Genomic DNA, 14056 nt, shown 5'->3' with positions numbered 1-14056 from the left:
AACTTAGGACTGGAGAACATCACGAAGAATGGGTGGGTTAGGATAGACTTTGAGCCTTAAATCCTTTGTTTTCTAAAAACCGTGAACCAGGCCACGTTACAACCCTTAAAAGACCTAATTGAAGCAGGGTTTATTTCAAAAGCAAGTTGTGTAAAACTGACTCCTAGATGTTTGCTTACCATTTATGTTGATATCGATATGACAAATAATTCAAACACTGAATGTCACAACTTTGTTTTAATAACTTTGATTTCGAAGCTAGCATAAGCATTGCATTAAGATTAGCATCTTCAAAACAAATATATTTTACTTGTGAATAAATACTTGACATCAAGGAAGATCAAACAATGAACAACTGCAGAAAAAGTTGATCGATTCCATGAGCCATTCACTTCAAAAGCTGATTACTCCAAGGGGCAAGTTGTGTGAAGATTCTGTCAACTGAGGCATCCATTCAAGCTTCCATCAATCTGGGGCAATCAAGTCGAGGAATCTCTCTTGGGTTCAACCAATCTGGGGCAGTTACGTCAAGATTCGACAAATCTCTCCAAAGATCCTATGAGGCAAATTCCTTCGTAGTTCACAAAGCTTGGGGCACAACCTTCTGAATTTTATTGCCTTCTCCCTGATCATAGGAGTTTATTTCTCCTGGAACTTTGGCCTCTCCACATGAGTTTATTTCTCATGGGAGTTGTTCCACTCCCCTAACCTGGTCTCCTTGTTTGAATCTCTCATCCTCAACATGGTGAATCGAGGGAATCTCCTCGAACTCACCATCCCCAAGCAGTTCAAGGTGTAGGGAAAGTCAAATGAAGTCACTTCCTCCCCAACAGAATGATCATGCTTCTCTATCACACCGACGCCTTTATTTGGCACTTTGCATATAGAATCCATTGCATCTTCAAAAGCGTAGCATTTCCATTAAGGTGGATCATTACGCCATACAAAAATTCAAACATACATCAATGCATAAGCCAGTTTGTGTGTGCCCAAAAGGTACGAAGTAACATATATATCCCCAGAAGAAGTGTCATCTTCCCTCTCCAGTGTGGATCAGACACAATGTCTTTCTTCATCAGAATCGTTGTCTCCGAGGTTATTTCCCGTATGCTGCGCGCAGATTAGAGTGCGAATGAGGGTGGGCATTCAACCCATCTCATTTTTCAATCATTTGAATAACCATACTTGGTGTGTGGCAATTCGAACGATTGCCACTCTTGAAGAGTTACACCCCGCCTGTGGCCTGAGGGATTAATGTAACTCTTATGCTTCGCCAGCATCAATATCTTCGTGATTATGTCTTTTGATCGAGTCTAGTCGTCACTAGTCTCCGTGGCCCCTTCCCTCGTACGGAAAACTTTTGGATCTAACCCCCGTGTTGTGAATCCTTTACCTTCCAACATTCAAACAATTCCAAAGCCCAGTTCTCGCCCTGGCAAATCAAGTCAAAGCCCGGGTTCCCGTCCTGGCAAACCTTTCAAAATCCAGTTCCCGTCCTGGTAATCATCTTTCTAAATCCAGTTCCCGTCCTGGTAATCATTTTCAAGGTCCAGTTCCCGTCCTGGTAATCATTCTTCAAAGTCCAATTCTCGCCTTGGCAAACTTTTTTCAAAGCCCAATTCTCGCCTTGGCAAACTTTTTTCAAAGTCCAATTCTCGCCTTGGCAAACTTTTTTCAAAGTCCAATTCTCGCCTTGGCAAACTTTTTTCAAAGTCCAATTCTCGCCTTGGCAAACTTTTTTCAAAGCCCAATTCTCGCCTTGGCAAACTTTTTTCAAAGTCCAATTCTCGCATTGGCAAACTTTTTTCAAAGTCCAATTCTCGCATTGGCAAACTTTTTTCAAAGCCCAATTCTCGACTTGGCAAACCTTTTTCAAAGTCCAGTCCTCGCCCTGGCAAATCATTTCCATCATTTTCAGTCCTCGTCTGATATCTTATGGTGAAGTCAGTTCTCGCCTGACAATCACCATTCATCCATAATTTCTTACTATAAAACCAATTCCCAATCCCCAGCAAGTCATTATTCTCTTTCCCCATTCAACCAAAGCATCCATAAATCATTCCACCAGAAAAAACAAAAATTCTCTCTCCCCAGCAGATATCAAAACAAAACAAAACAAAAATAAAGATAACACTTACACCATCTTCTCTTCAGGACAAATTTCTGGTACTTTGATATTTAATCTTCTTCTACCTCGAATGTTCGAAAGGCTGACGCCAATCTCACCTTCAGGTTCAAGACGATTAAATAGGAGCAGCTGTCATACCCCAAATTTGTCCTACTCCTTTATTTCTAACTGGCCTAGGCTTCTCATTTCATACGCATCATCTTTTCACTAGGGCATTAACGTAACATGCATCATTAATCAATAAAATTGGCAAGGGATCGAGGTCGCAGATAGAGTTGAGGTTTCACATGGTTCGAAGTTCATATCTCGTGCAGGTTTGTTCTTATTGAGGTTCTCAACTGATCATGGAGTGAGGTCCGTTTCGTTGTGCTTGTGTCAACTAGTGGATTTTCAGGGTTGTGCCTATGATTATCTTATTGTCAAGATTTCATCTGGTTCATTCTCCAATTCAAAGTTTGGTTCGCCTGATTATGTGACATACAAGCTATTCGTCTAAGGCTCCATTAAAAGAGTGTGGATTCATTCATTTGGAGTTTGTACTAGGTCATTTTCAATGATGGAGACATTTGATGTAACTTTGACTACTGGTCAAAGTCAACTATGGAAGGTTGACTTTTTACCAAAATTCATAATTGGTCATTTTGGGACTTTGTCTTATGATGTTGGGTGCTGCACAGTGAAGAGATTTAGAAACTTGAAGAATAGCACATGGAGAAAAGATTTGAAATTCAAAAGTGATATTGGAGGAAAAGACAATTCAAATATTATTTGGAAAACTATTACAAGTTACATCCATGATCCAGTTTTATTACAAATTCACTTCCAAGCAAGGAGATATGTTACAAAAATAAAATTACAAGAAAATCAACAGTTGACTTTTGACTCCAAACTTTGACTGCCAACCCTTCCACTCGATATGCCAATCTAATCCACTTCGTCACCAAGAAACCTACAAAATAAATGTCCATATCAGTCTATATTCACCAAACAAAAATCAAGTTATACATACATATAACCAAATCCTCAAAGCTTCAATTCAAGTCCCTGTATACACTCACCAAAGGAAAGCCATACATGATATATGAGCATACATTCAGTTTTGATACTAACAGCCCTTCATACAGTATACATACCAGCTCTGTACTTCAAAACAAGTGACATAACCTCTAACCCTTCTGGTCTGCAGTGATCCCTAACCAAACAGGCCCTGCATTGTGCATACATGAACCCATATCATTCAAAATAATTAACAATTCAAAACAGTCCCACACTAAACCAAACCAAAATCCAGCCATCACCCAATTCAATACACCATTCAGGTCTAGTCCACACCTTAACCTTTGAATACCTAACTCAAACCATATCAGTAGCAGTTGTTTTACTTAAACATTTGTTGCACCTAAACGTTCACAAAAAGGACTGATTACAAACTGAGATTAACATAACTGTCAGTTTGAATTCACCTTCAAAATTCCATGAAACCAATCCCTGCAAACATATGAACAGCCTCAGATTCATGCCATTTCAAAGCAAAAGCTGTCAATCATCAATGATACAAGCCCTGAAACTAACATTCCAGTCACTAATTTTCAATATCATAAAAAAACTTTCAGCAGAAATCTACAACAAAAACAGTCCCCTAACAATCATTCAAACATAAACCACATATTCAATCCATAAACAGGGGATTCATTCATAACTCAATAATTCTAACCATGTCAACTGCTACAACATAACACAACCAGACAAGAGACTCACCAATTCCCAAATTGAGCTGACGGTTCTGCATCAGGATACGCACCGGATCAGCACAGCACATGAAGCGACCCGAGCTGCACACCTGCATCATACGGTACCGAGACAGTCCAGCCTTTCAAATTCCTACATACACACATGTGTACCAAAACAAGCCCCTCACCACTGTCTTTCAAATTCTAGTGTTCTCCACGCTTGGAGCAACTTCACCATGATCACAACAGGATAAATCTACTCAGTATCATAACAAAATTCAACTCAGCAGCATTCAGGATGTAGAAGACAGATGCAACATGACCTCCATTTGTGCCATAAACCTGCTGCTGCCAAACGTCAACTAAAAATCAGAAAAAGGGGATTCGCAACAGTCCAATACACGCATTCATCATCCAAAAAAAATAATAAATAAACAAAACGGCCCTGCATATGAAAGACTAGTTCAGCCATACATACAATCAATTTCGGACTCGGACTTATCAGTGTGTTCAAGCTCTGCCTACAGCCAGCCTTGTGAAAGCATTACAAGCACCTGCATTTTGAAACCGTGTCAGTTCAGAAGATAAGTATCGGTTCAGGAAAGTTACCATACAATTCACATCAGCCCATACACAAATAATAAGCCACACTCATACCAAGTTCAAAACAAATTCCAACTGAGCATCACAACTAACATCCATAGCCAACAGAATCATGACCACCATAACTAATTTCCAAACCTTCTAACCGTTTCCTAACTACCATATAACTAACCTCAGCTCTAACCACCTATAACAAACTTTCATAACCGAAAAAAACAGAACTTAACCGATTTGTAACTAACCTTTTTCAGATCTCAATCTCACCATCAATTTCATAACCAATTCATTCAATCTAATGGCTCACATCTCTTCTCTCTAACTGAATTCAGATCCTTCTCCTCTATATAACTCACTCTTCACCTATTTCATCTTCTCTCTCCGCCATTCACCACTACCATCCATCTTCACTCTCTCCCCAATTCACTCAGTAACAATCTTCTTCCACCAATTCAGACTCTCTGAATCATCTCCTTCATCTTCTTCACACTCCATTCATCTTCATCATCCTTCTCTCCACCATTCTTGTTCACACTCAATCTCCACACACACCACACGAACTCTGCAACTTCATCCCTCACCTCAGCTCACTCACCCTCAGCACTCTCTCAAACGCACCAAGGACTCATCACACACAAGACTCAGAGAAGACAAAAATTGGAAACAGAAGAAGAAGAGCAAGAATTTTGAGAAGAAGAAGAAGAAGAGGCAGTTAGAAGAAAGGGAGAACAAACCTGTAACAGATCCTCTTCTCTGACTCTGAAATTTTCAATTTGTTCATCGCAATTCTCCAAGAAACTCAAAAAAGGATGGCCGATTCATCGTCTTTAGCCTCTGAACTGTAATCACGATTCTTCAACAACTTCAATCGCAGCAATTTTCATCGCAACTTCGAGTCTCAACATCTTCACTCAACCTATCGCGATAGCGTTCATCTTCCTCACAAGCGCAACAAACAATCTCGACCTTCACCGGACTTTAGAACTCGACGCGTGATTGCTACCGGAATTTGTTGAAGATACTCGGCGCTTCTTGCTCACTGTTCATCATTGAAGGCACATCGGACCGATGAGATCGAAAGAGGAAGTTAACGGAGGAGAGCGAACACAGAGGGAGTGATGAACAACCGAGAGAGGTGAAATCGAGAGAACAAGAGAATGCAGATGAAGGAAGATTGAGATGGCGACGGCGCTACGTGGTTGATCGACGGAGGAGATGTCCGCCGCCGTTCGTTGCGAAAGTGAGGAGAATGAGTCGAGGGAAAGGAAGAAGGTCATCTGAAAGGTCACATTACAAACCCTAATCCCATTACATTTTTCATTTTATTTTTTTTCTTCTCTTTCTATTTACTGAATGTGAGTTAATCTGGGTGTTAATATGATAGTAAACTTGATTAATAGATTTAAGATGTGGACTGATTGTTGTTAATGGGGTTTAATTAGGTTAATGTGAATAAATCTGATACTTAGAATTAAATCGAATAAAACTGTGCATGCTGATCCATTCATTTAGGCTTTGGTCACGAAATTGCCATGATCCACCCCCTTTGTTTTGAGGCCCAATCACCACCATTTTCTTTTCCTGCTGAAGTAAAGTTGAGTACAAAGAAGCTCTTTGGGCCATAGCGCAGATTGCTGTAGCTTGCCCCTGAGGCCCATCGCCACACACGTTTTTGACATGCTGTATGTAACAAAAAACTTCCTAGGCCTCAGTCCATTGGGCCTGCACAATTGCTTAGCATACTCCCTGATTTCATTCTTGACCCCCTGATCACATATTTCTCTTGTTAGAATTTCGATATTGACATAGTTTTTTTTTATTGAATTTCTTTTGATAAAAACTAAAATCATAGTTTTCTAGATAGATTTAGATCATTTTTAGGACTTAATTTTGATCCCTCTAATTGGTAATTTTTGACACATAAAAAACTTTCATAAAAAACATAAAAAATATTAGTTTTTTAGGCTAATCATTTTAATTTCTTTTGTTCAAATTAGAATTCAATTCCTCTCATAAAAAATCAATAAAAAATAATAGTACTTTTAATTCACTTTTGTGCTATATTTTGACTTGTTCTTTTTCATGCTATTTTCAATATTCTACTTAGCGCTTTATTTTTCATGCTTCTTTTAAATCCTAACCTTAGGTAGAAGCCATGACAACATTAGGTAGAAATTCCCTTTTTTCATTCTTTTTCTTTTACAACATAAAACATCTAACAAATATTCAAATAAAACCCCATTTAAAACATACAAAGAAAATACTTAAAACATTAATAAAAAAGTGAAAATCATTAAAAAGGGAATGGAAGCTTGGATCTCCCTTGCTTTAGGGAATCATCCGAGTGCCTGGATTTCCCTTGCTTTAGGGTTCCATTCGGGCGTAAGTTCCCAAATTCTAAAAAAACACAAACCATAGAGTAACTCGAGTTTCCCTTGCTTTAGGGATTTCCTCGAAACGCTCAAACTCTCTTCTATCTCTCGCCCTTGTGGAATTCTTAAGAACATGTTGAATCCATTCCATAATTAGGCGTATAAGTCTCCAAAGGTCGAGCATCATGGAGTGCGACTTTAACCTCTGTTCACCTAAAAAACACAAAAACATAGAAAATCTTGAGCCAAACTACGGTCGCTCTGATTCCTTGTAAGGGATACGTAGGCATTGGGTCGCGGGGCCTAAGCGAGCACACTTGTAAATAATTCCTTCTTTTCCCCGTATTTCTTTTGCATTCATTCGCATATAGACATAGACATAGTACACACCCTTTAGATAGAAACAAACATAGGTGGATACCATCGAGTACGATGGGCGTGAGGGGTGCTAATACCTTCCCCTTGCGTAACCGACTCCCGTACCTTGATTCTCTGGTCGCAAGACCCTGTTCCTTCCTTTGCTAGGTTTTCTGATATTCCTTTCCCTTATGGGATAAATATATTGGTGGCGACTCTGTTCATTTTTCGCGAGCGTGCGACACCTCCTGATCACACGTAAGCCACACACTTACCGTAAATCACAAAGAATTACCACTACACAATATGCACATTCATAATAGATAATATGCATTCAACAACAACATACAACAACTACCAATTCAAATGACTATCATACAGTCACTACATCATACCACAACTGTCCAACACATCACATATACATGTCAAAACCTGCAACAATCACAATCCACAGCTACAACACACATTTGCACAACCAAACTCAACATTTCATAGTTCAACACATCGTAACATATACGGAAACACATATAACGCATCGAATTATTAGAATTCTGGTATTGAAAATAATTTTAACAGAAAGTACACGAAACCAGCTTTCCAATGATTCGAACGACGCGCGAGTCAACACACGGAACAAAAGTTATGATTTTTCAAAGTATTTCAACCAACCCGACACTGACATTTTACATTGACACCTTAAAAGCACATTAGACCTTATTTAAATTTAATTCTAGGACTTGAAACCATTTTTACAAGAAAGTACACTGTATTAGGTTTCTCCAGGTTCGAACGGTGAGTCAAACGGACACCCGAAACTTGAGTTATGAATTTTTGATGTTTTATAAAAATCCAGCATTTTTCCTGCGAACAGCTCTCGGGTTCCCACTCAAATCCCCTCAAAATCTCATCTAAACATCACTATAATACAAATTAAATACATAGCAACCTATATCTATCATGTATCAACAATTATGAACCTTAAAACATGATTTCTAGCACAAAAGTTTTGAATCCAAATCCAAACCCTAACATTTCAATTCTAGCAATTTCAAGAACAAAATCCCTTTTCAAAATTGTTCGTAACTTCATTCCGACTCTGACACGCGAACACGCAACAACAACACATTTACATCATACACTTCATAATCATACAATCTCATAACAACAATTGCAACCAATTATCATTCCAACAACAATCATCATAACAACATAGAATTCATAAATCAAAAATCAACAATCATCAAAATTATCTCATAACGACAAATCCCCAAAACCCCAAATCATATCATTATACCTAAATCCATATCAAGAATAATAGCATGGAAACCCCCTTAGAAAATCATGCGGAGATTGATTCTTGAAATTGCCCTAGTTCTCCCTTGATCTTCCTCTCTAGCTTGTTCTTCTTCCTCTTCTCACTTCTACGATGTTTTTCACTCTTCTACGTAACTCTTCCTTTTCTCAACTTCTAATTCTCTTTTATTCCAATACTAACTCTTAGACCTTTAATACTTAATTCCAACCTTACTCTTCCCTAATTAAATAATTATTTAATAAATCACTAAATATTCATTCTATTATTCTATTAATAATAATAATAATATTAATAATAATATTAATAATAAGCATAAAAATAATAATAATAATAATAATAATCATAATAATAATGATAGTAATTATAATAATAAAAATAAAACTATTATTACTTATATCACATAATTATTACCTACATTTCCAGTCTACCCGTCCCACTATGGGCTCCACACCTACACGCTCAACCGCACACCCTTAACAAGACCAAACAATTAAAATAACATACGACGATTAAATAAATAAAAATGGGGTGTTACACAAGCCACCCAGGACTTGCATTGTGTATAGGGGTACGTCACATGGTTCTATCGAGTGTCACATCCTCTGATGACAGTCGACGCTCCTAGGCCAGCATACGATGAGATCCTAGAGAACCAGCAGGCCGAGGATGACCATGCCATTGATCTCCTGCCGATATGCCAGCGAATAGAGATGCTTGGGCGGGACGCGTTGGAGCGAGGTATCATTGATCAGGGCGGTCCAGAGGCAGTCGCCGTGGTGGAGAGGATGGTCGGTGATGCGGGCCGTGCGGCGGCATATAGGAGGCAGAGGAGGTCCCAGGGAGATAGGGTTAGGCATACACAGTAGGGATTCCGAATTATTTTTCTTGGATTTTATTGTATTCGGGTTGTATTTCGCTTATTATTACTATTTTATTCGGCTTGTATATATTATTCAGATTGTATTTATTATATTAGTAATTTATGTTGATATGTCGTTTGTTTTATTCGGCGTTTTCGTTTAATTAAAAATACGGGACTGTTAAGAAAAACATAAAAAAAAAACAGATTTTCTGCATATTTCGGAAGTGCACTTCCGAAAAACTCTAAAATGTGAAAAAAGTGTTTTCGGAAGTGCATCTCCGAAAACACCTCCATTTGGCTTTTTCGGAAGTGCATTTCTGAAGTCTGGAAAAATCTTTAAAAAAAAAATACTTCGGAGATACATCTCCGAAACAGGGGCAACTTAGAAATTTCGTTGAGGGTCACCCCCATAGGGGGGTCAATAAAGAAATTCTCTAATGAATTTGTGAAAAATAAATTTTGTTTGATATAAATCTAAATCTAAGTGGTTTAAGGAAGGTGATTATATTTTTAGTTTCTTTCACGTTTCATCAAGAGTAGAAATAGAAGGAATGTTATTTTATTTTTAGTTTCTTTATATAATTTCTTTTAGTTTGTCTTTTTTGATTAGTCAAGATTTACGATTTGTATCTTTAACCGCTTAATTGCTCTTTGACTAATCCTTTGTTGGATTCTTATCATGATGAAGTCTTTTTAGTATTTTACTTTGTAGCTGTCATCATCAAAAGAAAACCTATTACCTACAAAATAAGGTTCCACAGTGGAAAACATCATACATATAACCACCCTTTACCTTACCATTTTTGTCAATAGTAAATAAACCAATATTTGATATAAATGATAAATTAGTCAAATCTGCTAATAAAATTCACTTATTAAAAGAGAAAAAAGGAAATGCACTGACAGTGTAAAATATTTTTACACTGTCAACCAATGAGAGACATGTATCACAATAAAACACACTTTTATTTTTAAAATACTGATATGACATGACACATGTGAGAATTTTAATTGGTTGTATGTGTAAAATAGTTTTACACTGATAGTGCACTACCTTTAAACTCTTATTATAATAGGTTTTAATAATTTTTCACTTATATCAATTTTTTATATTATTACATTTGTTTCTAAACATAAGATTATTTAAATACATTAAAAAATTAAAAATATTGATTATAATATTGAATTTATTGACAATTAGTATAATTTTATAAAATATATTTTAAGAAGAAAAATAGTTAATATTTTTATAAGTTTTTTTTTTATAAATTATAAAAAGAAATAAAAAAATTAAAAATATTAGTGATAAAATAATATTTTGTTTAGTTGAGTAATTGGAGAGAGATAATAGTTATGTGAGTTCTAGCGGTAGAATGAATAGACTATGTGATGATTGATCTCTGTGGGCTATAACAATAAAGCTATCAAAAGAGTGAAAAAAAGATTTGTTCACTTTGTATCACAATACCATTACATACATAATATTAACTACAAAGCATCTTTCAATACAACCTTTCTTAATCTATACATTTTTTTTTAAAGTAATGGGATGGCAGTGGCCTTCCTCGGTCACTCCCTGGCTCCGCCACTGAGGTTAAGCGATTCAGTTATAATAGGGTTGTTGAGTTAGCTCTTCTTACTAGTTTTAGGATATGAGAGACATATCTAATGATCTCTCATCTCTAGTATGTAGATGAGACCCTTATCTTAGAAGGTCCATCTCTTGACAACCTTTGAACTAAAAGCCTATTATTAGGGATTTTGATCTTGCTTCTAGCTTTTGGGTAATTTTTTTAAGAGTAGTATGATATGGGTCAATGTGGATTTTTTTTTTTTGTTTTTGGATTCTGCTGGTGATTTTCTTCATTGTAGAATTGAGGGCCTCCCTTTTAAATATCCCGGGTTCAATTGGGAGTATTCCAAGTTGAGAAGCTACTTTAGACCCCTTGTTAATCTATTGTCTAGGAGGATGAATTCATTGAAGCACGTGTATGTTAGCTTTAAGGAGGAGTGGTTTTGCTTAGTTTTATGCTTAATGTTATTTATATTTTCTTCCTGTATTTTTTGTGGGGAGATGTTAAGGGTGATTCGAAAATCTCTTGGTTTAGTTGGGTAAATGTGTGTAAGCCTAAGAGTAAAGGAGGCTTTAGGGGTTAGAGATCTTTGTCTATTTAACTTAACTCTTTTGGCCAAGTGGATGTGGCATAATATATCAAGTTCCTTTGGTCTTTGAAGTGATGTCCTAGTTACCCGTTATGGTGATGTTATAATAATTTTATTAAGAGGCAGTAGAGACAAACTTGGGATTCCAAAATTTATCCTCTTGGTGGAAAGTTGTTTCCCTTCTTGACTCTAAACAAGAAGACCATTCTGACTAGTTTATGAATGGTATCGATAGGAAGGCCGAATAATGGTTATATATATGCCTTTTTAGTTTAACCCTTTGATTGGGAGTAATACCCCTTAAATATATGTTTTATGGGCTCTTTACAACCACTGATTATCCTAAGGGGAGTGTGGGAGAGGTAGGGATGTGGATAAATGAAACCCTCATTTGAAACTTAAGATGTAAGAGGTATTTTTTTTGTGCATCAAGAACCTCTCGTATTGAATCCCTCTTAGTCATTCGAGGATATATTTTTTCCTTGGAAAGAGATGAATGGACATTATTTTAAATATTTTATTGATTTTATTTTGGAAAAGAAACAAATGTCATTTTTTTAAGGATTAAGATTCAATTTATCCTTTTTCATATATATCTTCAATCTCTCAATAGATTTAATAATTTTTTATGTGTGACAGTAACACATTGCTTACTTTAATCTTTTTCATTATTTTTAAATCGTACGTAACATAAGTAACTACAAATTTTATTATGCATGTCAATTTTAATTCATTATTTTAAAGAATATATAAATAAATTTTCTTAGTATAAATTTAATATTAAATTAAACAAAAATTATAAAAAATATTTTTTAGACATATGCAAATATTTTTATTAAAATAAATAAATATCACACCTTAAATGATTAATTCCTAAAAATTAACAAAATCATAAAATCTCTATATAACAACAAAAAAATCTGAAAAATTGAAAAATAAAAAAAAACATAATATCAAACTGGAATCAATGAGTTTGAAAATATACATTTATTTCAAACTCGAATCTATGAGTTTTACATATAATAGATACTAGTATGTAAACCCGTGCGAGACACGGGACAAAAGGGAAAAGGAGCACTCAGGATTCTAAAATGTTTGATTATTATTTTATTATTATTTTTAAATAATTTAATTAATTTAATTAGCTTAAAAAACAAAGACCAAATCAAAAGACACATTTGTTATTTTATTAAATTCTAACAATTTCCTATTTTTATAGTTAATCGGTGTATGTATGTGGTAATCATATTAATCAGCCTAAGTAATTGGTGTATGCATATTACTTGTGTGTTTTTGTGATGTGAGTTACATTTTGGAAAAATAAAATATGAAAAGCAAACAAAATATTGGAAGACATGCAAAATATGTCTATTCACTAATCATAATTGTCTCATGTTTTTTTCATAAATTAATAAAATAAATCATACTTAATTGACTGATTTAATTTCACCATTTATAAATATATGGTATTGTTTTTTTTTTCTTCTTTATATTAAAATACAATATAAAATATTAATTTTTCTTTAGTTTATAACTTAATTTTTCTAGTAAAATAGCACACTTTAAGAGAAATGCTGCCGCATCATTTTAATCCATTAATATTATTTAAAAAAAGGAAATTATTGAAAGTGTTATTTCATACCAAAAAAAACTGAGATGTTACACATTATTATTTTCCATTTTTACTTTCTATTGCTTATAAATACCTCCTGTTGACATTTTTAAAAGATGTTCTATTTATTTATTTATTTGAGATATGATATTTATTTATTTATTTTGTGTGATGTCTATCTATTTATTTATTTTTGTGAAATATGATTTATTTATTTTTTAAAATTTATGTTATTTGTTTTATTTTTCGACACTTTCAATAGAATTTTATAACTTATTTTTATATTATTTTTATTTGTAAATAATAAACAATTTTTTTTAATATTAAAAAATTTAATTTGAATGAAAGTCCAATAGAAGATTTTTTTTAGAGAATAATTATTCAAAAGAAATTGTGAATCATTTTGACCATAATATTTTATTGTAAATTTATTATGAATTTAATATTTTTTATTTTATTTCTAGTAAAACACTTGCATATTGAAATGATTTATAATATTTGAACCTCGTGATGTCATTTATTTTCAATGAATGAATAGATTAATTTGAGTGATTAAATAATAAAGTATATTTAATTATTATTATTACTTTTCAAATGAATAAAAGGGTGATTAAAGATCGTTTATAACTTCTTATCCAGTGCCCCTTAGCTTAGCACCACCTTTTTAAAAATTATACTCTATTTTATTTGATTTACATATGTCTAAAATTAAAATAAAATATATTGTAAATATTAAATAATTTATTTTAGTTTTTTATAAATAAGATAATTAATTTTAATAGAGATAAAATATGCACTTTCTTATCTTTTAATAATTATCTATAATATTTTCACATATTTTTTTAAAAAATGCATTTTTTTTTTTTGCAATTTTCAAATATTTACCAATAATATAGTTATTTTATAATCAAAAATAT

Source organism: Vicia villosa, unplaced genomic scaffold, assembly GCF_029867415.1.
Source record: "Vicia villosa cultivar HV-30 ecotype Madison, WI unplaced genomic scaffold, Vvil1.0 ctg.005439F_1_1, whole genome shotgun sequence".
Lineage (NCBI taxonomy): Eukaryota > Viridiplantae > Streptophyta > Magnoliopsida > Fabales > Fabaceae > Vicia > Vicia villosa.
The sequence above is the reverse complement of the archived record's forward strand: the minus strand, read 5'-3'. Positions refer to the sequence as shown.